Raw genomic sequence first — 8,778 nt, 5'->3', positions numbered from 1 at the left:
TAAACCAGGAAGAAGGCTCTCACCAGGTACTGAATCAGCCAGCACCTTGATCTTGGATGTCCCAGTCTCCAGATCTATGGTGTTTTGTTATAGTAGCCTGAGCTAAGAGATCTTCCTTCACTTTCCCTTTTTATTCTCATTTTTGACCTTAGCCTATCTTCTATTCTCATGTGTACATAACTAAAATAGTCAAAAGACTAATTTCTATCTTTGTAGGTCTTGACCTCTGGTTTGTTTTAGTTGGAATATAAGCTTTACTGCTCTAACAAAGGCCAAAATAACAGTGGCTTCAACAAGATAGGACTGTATGTCCACCTCATGTAACAGTGTGAGGGCAAATGGCCCAGAGCTGATATGGTGCAGCTGTGACGTTGGGGAGCTAGACTCCTTGCTTGCTGTTCCACTCTCCTCAGTGCATGGCTTCCAGCTTGTGGTCTATGATGATGCTCCTTGTTTCATCTTCTGTCCACTTTCCAGCCAGTGGGAAGGGAAAAAGAGGAAGTGGAAAATAACACTCTTTCCTTTTAGGCAAACAACTCAGAAGTTGCATGTGTCAGTTGGACTCATATTTCATTGGCCAGAATTTAGCTTCACGGCCACATATGGCTGCAAGAGAGCTAGGAAGTATAGTCTTTATGTGGGTAACCATGGGTCCAGCAGCTTAAACTGGGGCTAAAGGAAGAAAAAGAGAATGGACAACAGGAGATACCAGCATTCTCAATCACAGATTCCACTGCCTGTTTTCACTAATAACTATCCCTTAGGAGTATTTTTTTTTTTTTTCACGGGTGGGTATTTCTAATTTAAGCCCCCTCTTGGGCCCAGCTCTGGGGATTTCTTCTACTTGTGTATTGCTCATACCTCTGGCCTCTAACAGGTGTCACCAGGCCTAGCAATAGTCTGGACACAGAATTTAGTGGCGGATCACTGATGTGAGGGCATGGTCTAATCATGCAGAATATCCTAACATATGCTCTGACATTTCTATCTTGGACACTTTAATATTGCTTCAGGATAAATGTGTGACAATTTTGCTGATGGGAATGCAGCCAAGCAAACATCTTTTGGCAAGCTTGCTTTGCCAGAGAATTACATCATGAGCTCTGTGGGGCTAAGAGAAAAGAGAAAGGAGTCAGGACCTCACCAAGTGGCCTCAGTGGGGCTTGTTAGGGTCACTAAAAGTAAATGTACAAACACCTGTTTAGGAACTGGCTGCCTAAGAGGCTTTCTGCCACTTGGACTTCATCTTCTGTCCACTTTCTCTCCATATCCTCTGCACGGCAAGAGGATATCTGCCAATTTCGTTTGTGGTTGACTGGGAATGTTTGGTGTTTCTTAAAGGTTAAGAAGGCTTTTTATGAAGGCTATGAGATCACCTAATTCCAAAAGTGCTTGGGCTTTGCCTGATAGCAAATCTCGAACAGTTCCAGAAAATGTAGACATGAAAAGTCCACAGACCTTTTAATAGAATTAAATGTAGCTATCATATAAAATTTTATTCCCAGGCCATCTCTAGGGTCTCTTGGGAACCACAGGGTGGTCAATATTTTTCTTCTTAGGGATAACTTGACATATATCAAGGAGGAAGGATGGCTAGAAATAGGCCCTGAAGCTCTTTACATGGAACTATTCTATGAGGCCAAAAGCCCTCACATACAAAAGAGCTCCAGAATATTCCATACATACTAAGAATTCCTCCAAGCAACTAGGTGAATATGTTGCAAACCAACACTTATATGCAAAAAGACTGAGGTTCTTTTTCTTCAGCAGTTACTAGTAATCATTATCAACTGTCTCACTTGATGTAAACCCCAAAGGTTTCTTAAAGCAAACACCTAATAAGTAATTTTAATTTTTAATGAGTCAACTTAAAATATAATAGTCCGAACATGTACGCAAACAGTGTGAGTTGACTCTTTAAAAACAATAGATCCAGCAGCTGGGATGAAACTGAAACATAAGACTCACCAAGCATTAATACTGGAAGGAGGATTCAACTTGAAAGGAAAGAGTATACATTTAAGAACATTTCAATGAAATGCAATTAATCTTACTAACTAATTTCAATTTGGGATTAGCTGGAGGTATTCAATCTAGGATAAGAAAAGGTGATCCATTTGGAAAAAAATAGTAATTAAAATGTTCAGATAAAAATGTGGTCTCAAGACACAGATAACAGCTACAGTTAAGAACATCTAAAGATTTAAAACAATGAAATCAAAAGCAGGCTTAATGAAAATAGATTGTATGCTTGTTTTTGTGGTTAAGCTGTATAGTGAGCCTGTCTGTTCCCTGCATACGCCTTTCTCCTAGCAAACAACTTGGGAAAGGAGCTATCGAGCCAGCGCACTAATCCTTTTAAAATATGCATTTTTTTAATAAATAAAAGTAATAACTTAAGTTACAAAAAGTTTGGGAAATAAAACAAAAATAATCACTCAATACCATTACCATAGCATATTTAATGTTTTATTTCTGGTGCTTTTCTATCTTTAAACTTTATGTATATTTGCATTCATTCATTCATTCATTCATGCAACAAGTGAACAATATGGACTAAAAAACCTTGCCCTCATGGAGCTTACATTATTAGTAGGGAGAGGCAGCAAACAAACAAAAGCACAATGGAGAAAATAAAGCAGAGTAAGGCCGATGGGCCCAGTGGATACCTTATAATTTTTAATAGAATGGTCAGAGTGAGGCTCAGCCAGGTAAGTTTTGAGCCAAAACGGGAAGTAGGTGGGGAGTGAGCCATGAGGATCTCTGGGGATGAAGGATCTAGGCAGAGGAATGGGGGAACTGCCAAAGCCTCGTGGGAAGCTTACCTGGCAAGTCTGAGGAGCTCCAACCCCAGCTGGGCTAGCTCAGGTCTCCTTGAGCACCTGCCGCCAGGCTGCCACAGACACGCAGAGACCCTGCCTTCATGTGTATCACTTCATTTGTTCCAATCTCTCCAATGCCCCATGTTTTGCCTTTTTCTCCCATTTAGACCACAACAATTTTTTTAAGACGGTGTACCCAGCCAAACTGTCTAGGTCAGTTACTACTAAGAGTGGAAACATTTTAAATTGTAATTTTTTAAAAAGTGGTCATTGCTAAAAAAAAAAGAAAAAAAAGAAAAAAGTGGTCATTGCTGATATATATGAACGCCATACATTTTAATAAGTTTATTGTAATCATTGCATTTAAAAATTCTCATAATTTTTCAATTGATTCTTTTGCCACTTTTAGGCTTAGAATTATGCCATTTACAAGGTGTAATAATTTCATCTTTTTCTTTTCATCTTTTTCTTATACCTAGGCATCTAATTTTTGTTTTATGCTCTCTTGTAATTGTCAAAAACTACCTATTAAATAATAATCATAATATTGGGCTCCTTTGTTTTATTCTGGATTTTTCATGAAACTGTTTCTAGTAGTTACCTTTAAGTACAATGTTCACTACATTTCCATTTCTGTTCGTGATTTTATTAGGGATAGGTCAAATTCCTTTTTCAGTATTTTTTTAGATGATTATTTTGAATAGAGAACAAACTGAGGGTTTTGCTGGAGGGGAGGTGGGAGGGGGATGGGGTAACTGAGTGCAGGATATTAAGGTGAGCACTTGTAATGAGCACTGGGTGTTATATGCAAGTGATGAATCCCTAAATTCTACCCCTGAAATTAATACTTTACACAATACATTAACTAACTAGAATTTAAACAAAATCTTGAAAGCAAAAAAAAGTTTAATCCACTAATGGTATGTACCAATATCTAAGCATCTTCTAAAACTGAACTTCCCTTATATTCTTTTTTTTTTAAAGGATGGAATTTAATCTTTATTTACAGGATACTGTAAGGTATGAGATTCTGCAAGAAATAAGAACCCCACTGAGAGGAGGACCTTCATAGAGCAGGTACAATTTGGTACTGTTCAAGTATAGTTTCCTTGTAAAAAATGCAACAATTAACAAAATGCATTTAAACAGACTTCTTAGTAGACAAACAGTAAGACAAACTTATACAACGTAGTGCACAACAAACAACTTTATACCTCAGCTGTATAAACTAAGTTAAAGGTCCCAGATGTGACATCCTGAACTTGGAATGTAGAACTCTCAGAGGTAGTTTCTGGCATGACATTTTGATCTTCCTCTTCCTCTACAGAAAAATACTTCTCAATTAGTTATTTTTTAATTTGTTTTATTTATTTGAGAGAGAGAGAGAGCGCAAGAGAGACGGAAAGCACACCAGTGTGGGGGTGGGAGGGGCATAGGTGGAGGGTGACAGAGAATCTCAAGCGGACTCACCGCTGAGCATGGAACCTGATGCAGGGCTGGATTTCATGACCCTGAGCTCATGACCTGAACTGAAATCAAGAGTCGGATGCTTAACTGACTGAGCCACCCAGGCGCCCCTCAGTCAAGTTTAATGAAGTTTGTACACAGACTTATTTTCATGGTTTTATAGCACTTCAGTTTTGTCCAAACCTCCACCCTCTTCAATCATTATACTAAGTTTCTCATTTTCACCTAGTTTCTCAGCAGCCTGAAAGATATTTGAAATGGCATCCAGAATAACCAGAATACCTTTGGTATCTTTTGCAGTTGAGAGGTTTATCAGTGGTTCTATTATGCCACAATGAACAAGGTATACAATCTGTTCAAACGATCTGCCCCTTGTATAGTTGGTCACAGGCCATACAGCTTCCTTTTGTGTTTTAAAGTCTGCCTTAGAGAGAGCACCAGTGAGGAAGGGACTAGTCCATGATTCACAACTTGCTGTATCTGCTCCTGGCAACCAGCTGCCATGTTTGACATTGCCCACATAGCTTCCTTTTGAATATTAGTTTCGGGGTTCATTAGCAGCCTGGGAAAGATAGCAAGTACTCCTGTATCTACTACAATGTGTTATCTATTCATCTGTCCCAGTGACAATATTTCTTATGGCTCATAGCTCAGGAGTCATGATGGGCAATTCAGTAGCTCCTAGAGGTTTCATAAGTTGGGGCACAACTCCTGTGTTTACAGCCATTTCAATCCATTCATTTGGATCATCAGTAGGTAGCAAATGGCCCAGCAGATATCTGCTAAAACTTCTGGATCATCATGATGCATGAGACGAACAAAGGTAGGAAGAATCTGCTCAACAGCATCGAACAGAGGTGCAGGATTCTTGTTGCAACCAAAGTTTGAAATTGTACAGGTAAGATTAAGTAAATAAGCACGTGCTAAAGATGACATATTGGGAATTGCAAGGAGAGCCAACAGGGGGTCAACTGCCCATACGTGATAACCAAGTCTCAGGAAACTGAACCATCACCTGCAATGTCTCCTAGAGCCCACAGAGCTTGTTCACTGATGTAGGCATGGGGAGATGCCAACAGAGAAATGAAGGCGGGGATAGCACCTCCATCTCCTGCAGCCTTGGTCGGTTCTGATGTCCTGGAAGCAATGTTGGTGAGAGCCCAAGCAGATTCAAACTGAATGGAACTACAATCACTTCTGCCCAAAAGGACACACATTTTGGAATCAAACCAGCCCAGATTATACTGTCTATGGGGGGCTGTTTTTCCCCAGAAAGCAGTTTCTTAGCAGCTTGAGTTGTCTGGAGCTGGCTTTCAAATTGTTGCTATTTATGCCTTTGACGATGTCATCAACAGACCAATTCACAGCGCCCTGGTTGTTGCGGTTTTCCTGCAGTGGAGAAGTAGCCTCGTCAGGATGTGAGCTTACATTTCTCCTTATCAGCATCTGGTCATCCTTCTTAGGTTTCTCAGCTCCACATTAACTTGTATTCAGCGCTGCCTCATTTCTGTAGTGTCTTTCCCCTTGTTCTTGAATTTGTTCAGGCGGGCAGCTGGTGAATTAGCATTCTCATTGGTGGACGTGCCTAAGAGGCAAAGGGAGAAAGATGGGCAGGCTCAGGCTTCCACAGGGTGGTGGGGGGGGCAGTGGGGGCGGGCAGGCTGCAGGGCAGCTGCTCTCAAAATGTCCCCCAGGGCTCAGCCCAAAGATGGCGTCAAACTTTCCTCATATTCTTGAGCTGACTTTGGTCATGAGGGGACTTACGATATGGTGTTGGATTAGTCACCAGTATTACATAGAAGGTGTTCACATCTGTGTCACTGTAGTTTTCTTTGGGGAGCAAGAATTTCAGCAGCGTATTAAACAATTAGGAGTTTTATAGGACCCTAAGCTAGTCAACATAAGACAGAAATAGCATAAATGAAGGACTATTGTGTTGAAGCAGAAACCATGTGCTGGAGCGCAGCTCTAGGAGCCCTGAGTGAAAGGGGCAGTGTGCGCTCCCCTGGAGCCCAGGTGGGCGCTGCGGGTCGGATCTCAGGCACAGTGCTCCCCAGCACTCTGCGGAAGCCAGCGTGTGATCTTCCTTAAGCCAACGACAGGATCTTGCTGTTCTGCTTGTGGAGCTACTCAAAGATTGGTTTTGGGTCTTTGTGTTGCCTGGGGTTGTTATCAGTCTGGCCTGATGCAGCTTCTGAAAGTTGACTTCTGAGCACACCTGGAAATACACCTCGTCTGTGGAGGGCCTCCTCACCAGCACCCTTTTGTGGGCTGTGAGTCATGATTCTTGTGGCAACAATTCTAGAATTTTTTTTTAAATTGCTTGTAAAATGCTGCCCTGGGGACAGGGGATGGGAAATATTCTCCAAGGAAGTCCCTCTAGGGAGACATTTAGTTTGTTTGTGGTGATTTAACAGGTTTTAAAAGTTGCTTGCAAAAACAAAGAGACAACATTTCCCCCAAATTGGAATTCCACAGCAACTCTGGCAATTATCTGTTAAATACTGAGGTCAGTGGGAGCTAAGGAATATGTAAAATATTCCTTACTAAAATCTTTGGAAAGCTACCATCTCAGCCTAAATTCACTTCCTGGGGACATCATGATGTCTCCGCCATGTTTTGTGTAACAATAATAATATCAGAGAACATTACTGAGCACATATGAAATACCAAGAATATTATCTTGTTTAATTTTCATTTCAACCCATGATTCTAGAATCTTAACCAATGGATAAGACGATTCAAACTCAGATGTGTCAATTGCATTTCCCTTAGTTACATGGCTAGTAAGCGGGAAAACTTGCATCAAAAAATGTTGCTTGCTGGGGTGCCTGGGTGGTACAGTGGGTTAAACATCTGTATCTTGGTTTTGGCTCAGGTTGTGATCTCAGGATTGATCTCAGAGTTGTGAGATTGATCCCCGCCTTGGGCTCCATGCTCAATGGGGAGTCTGCTTGGGATTCTCTCTCCCTCTGCCTCTCTAACGCCCCTCTCTCAAATAAATAAATAAATCTTTTTAAAAAAATGTTGCTTGCTAAGAAAGAGGTTATATAGAGGGTAAGAGGGTAAATTGCATTAAGCTAATACAACAAATATTTATTGAGCATCTAACATGAACCAGGCACCATGCTGGACTTGGTGATAAAAGTTTAGACTCAGTTAATGATGTAGGCAAGAATCTAAGGTCCTGGGGAGCAGAGCAAGATGGTGGAGGAGTAGGAGACCTGGATTTCGTCTGGTCTCAGGAATTCAGCTGGATAGGGATCAAACCATTCTGAACACCTATGAACTCAACAGGAGATCGAAGAAAAGAATAGCAACAACTCTCTGAACAGAAAAGCGACCACTTTCTGGAAGGTAGGACGTGCGGAGAAGTGAATCCGAGGTGATATTCAGGAGGATAGACGGGGGGGGAGGGGCCTCCGTTGGCCGCTTCTGGCAAGTGATAGAGCCGCGGAGCACAAAGTTGGAATTTTTAGAAGTCGGCTCCGCTGAGGGATGTCGCTCCAGTGGCTAAGCGTGGGGTGGAACCCTAGCTGGGACAGTGTGGTCTCAGGACCCTCGGGGTCACAGAAAGATCAGGGGTGCCTGAGTGTGGCAGAGCTCCCAGGTATCGGAGTGGGGAAGCTGGCTGCAGAGATGGAGCCGAGGCGCGGGCTCTCAGCTCGGGGTTGCCATAAACCGTGATCCATGGCACAGTTGGGCCACTGCTCCTCCAGCAGGGACCCAACAAGCGGCAGATCCAGGGAGACTCCCCTTCCTCCCCTGGGAGGAGCGGCGCGGGAGCGCACTGCAGGGATCTGCTGGGTTTGGAGACTCCACACGGGGTCGGGTGCCAGAGATAGAAATGCTCGGTCACAGGCCGGGGGAGCACGGAGTGCGGCCGGAGACCAAGGAGATGGGAGTGACTGATTGCTTTTCTCTGGGGGCGCACTGAGGAGCGGGGCCCCGAGTTCTCGGCTCCTCCGGGGGGGAGATTGGGAGGCCGCCATTTTCACTCTCATCCTCCAAAGCTGTATGGAAGTCTTGCAGGGAACAAAAGCTCCCGAGAGCAAACCTGAGATTACTTAGCCCCGCCCCCCGGCAAAGACATTTGGGAATCAGGGCAACAGGCCCCTCCCCCAGAAGATCAGCAAGAACAGCCAGCCAAGACCAAGTTTACCGATCAATGACAATGGCAGAACTCCAGCACTAGGGGAATACTGCACATAGAATCCATGGCTTTTTTACCATGATTCTGTAGTCTTTCAAAGTTAATTTTTTTTTAACTGTCTTTTTTTTTTTTTCAAGTTTTCTTTTCCCCTCTTTCAACCAACATCTTATCAATCCCTTTTTTAAAAAACATTTTTATTGTTCATTTTTAGAGTCATATTCTATCCCTTCATTGTAGTTAACCTTATTTTTGGTATATATAGAAGTTGTTCTCTCTTTAAAATTTTGGGATACAGTTTCTTCTCACAGACCAATATATACCCTAAATCTCTAGTGT

The 8,778-nt window shown here is 42.5% G+C and overlaps 1 pseudogene; it reads right to left on the bottom strand.

Moving 5' to 3' along the window:
• Window positions 1-633: 633 nt before the first annotated feature.
• LOC102738366 (importin subunit alpha-1-like) overlaps window positions 634-8,778 on the bottom strand; it is a 24,649-nt pseudogene continuing 16,504 nt past the window's right edge.

This window comes from Leptonychotes weddellii, chromosome 13, assembly GCF_054177405.1.
Source record: "Leptonychotes weddellii isolate Sample4059 chromosome 13, ASM5417740v2, whole genome shotgun sequence".
NCBI classification, from domain to species: domain Eukaryota; kingdom Metazoa; phylum Chordata; class Mammalia; order Carnivora; family Phocidae; genus Leptonychotes; species Leptonychotes weddellii.
This window is presented reverse-complemented; position numbering and strand designations above follow the sequence as displayed.